The sequence below is a fragment of the Osmerus mordax genome, chromosome 22 (assembly GCF_038355195.1).
Source record: "Osmerus mordax isolate fOsmMor3 chromosome 22, fOsmMor3.pri, whole genome shotgun sequence".
Taxonomy (NCBI): domain Eukaryota; kingdom Metazoa; phylum Chordata; class Actinopteri; order Osmeriformes; family Osmeridae; genus Osmerus; species Osmerus mordax.
Genome location: NC_090071.1, coordinates 3,797,439 through 3,798,531, shown reverse-complemented (window position 1 = coordinate 3,798,531; position 1,093 = coordinate 3,797,439). Strand labels below are relative to the sequence as shown.

The window sequence follows — 1,093 nt, the reverse complement described above, 5'->3', positions numbered from 1 at the left end:
ATGACTCAAGCTTATACACTTCGATTCTTTAATAAGCTTACTGCACTTGCCCAGAACGAACAGCGCGTCCTGCTAACTTTTAATGTCACCCCTGCGGGATAATTAATAGAAACATTAGCGAGAGTGATTTCGACGGGGGACGGAGGGAGAGGTGTCGGGTCTCTCAAGAACGTCCCCGCGCCTCGTCCCCGTCTCCTCCCGGTGGTGGCGGAGCGGCCGGGGCTGATGGATGGCGACTCTGGGGGCCCAGACCGCGCTGTCACTCCCTGACGCCGTTCTATTTAGCTGACAAACGAGACGGACGCGGAGGCCGGCGTGCAGATGAGGAGAGGAAGCCCGGGAACGCGTGCCGGAGTGCTTTCTGGAGAAGAGAGGGAAGCTGTAAATCTGTCTGGACAAGAGAGAGAGAGAGATGTGACTCTTTCTTGAGTGTAAAGGAAAGCTGTAAATCTATCTAGAATAGGGAGGGAAGCTGTTGCTGTTTCTAGGAGAGAGGGAGAGAGGGGGAGAGAGAGAGAGACTTGTAACTCAATCTAGAATGAGGGAAGATGCACCTCTTTCTAGAGAAGATAGGGATGGTGTTACTCTGGAAAATACTTTGGGTGTAGGGTTGTAAATATACTGTTTATACACACATAAAGTACAGGATATAATTTCTGTATTACTCAAATCCTGACAGCATTATTGGTAACTGTTTTGAGACTTTCACTTTCAATTTCAGTTTCTGATTTAAATTAATATGTATTGTTGATACCTTTCTTTATATTGTTTTTCATCGTTTGTTTTCATGTTGTTTTGTATTAGGCCATGTTGTATAAAATAGCTTGTTCTTACTGTATCAGTGTATTAAAATGAGCGTACAGATGAATAATGAATAGAAAAAAGTGAAAGCTAGTTTGATTCAGAGATCCTGAATGTTTGTCTTCTTCTCAGATCAAGCAACCACCAGGGTGAACGACAACAATCAACTTAAGTGAGGTCTTCTGTGTAAGGAGGGGCGAGAGACCTTGGAGAGATCAGCAGAGAGACTACAGTTGTCTGCTTACAGAGCACTTGCTCTTCAAACCATCATGTCGTCATCTCCAGCCATGTT

General features: G+C 45.0%; 1 protein-coding gene across 1 annotated transcript in view; it reads right to left on the bottom strand.

Moving 5' to 3' along the window:
• LOC136966446 (protocadherin-20-like) overlaps positions 1–1,093 on the bottom strand; it is a 12,770-nt gene that overhangs the window by 11,061 nt on the left and 616 nt on the right.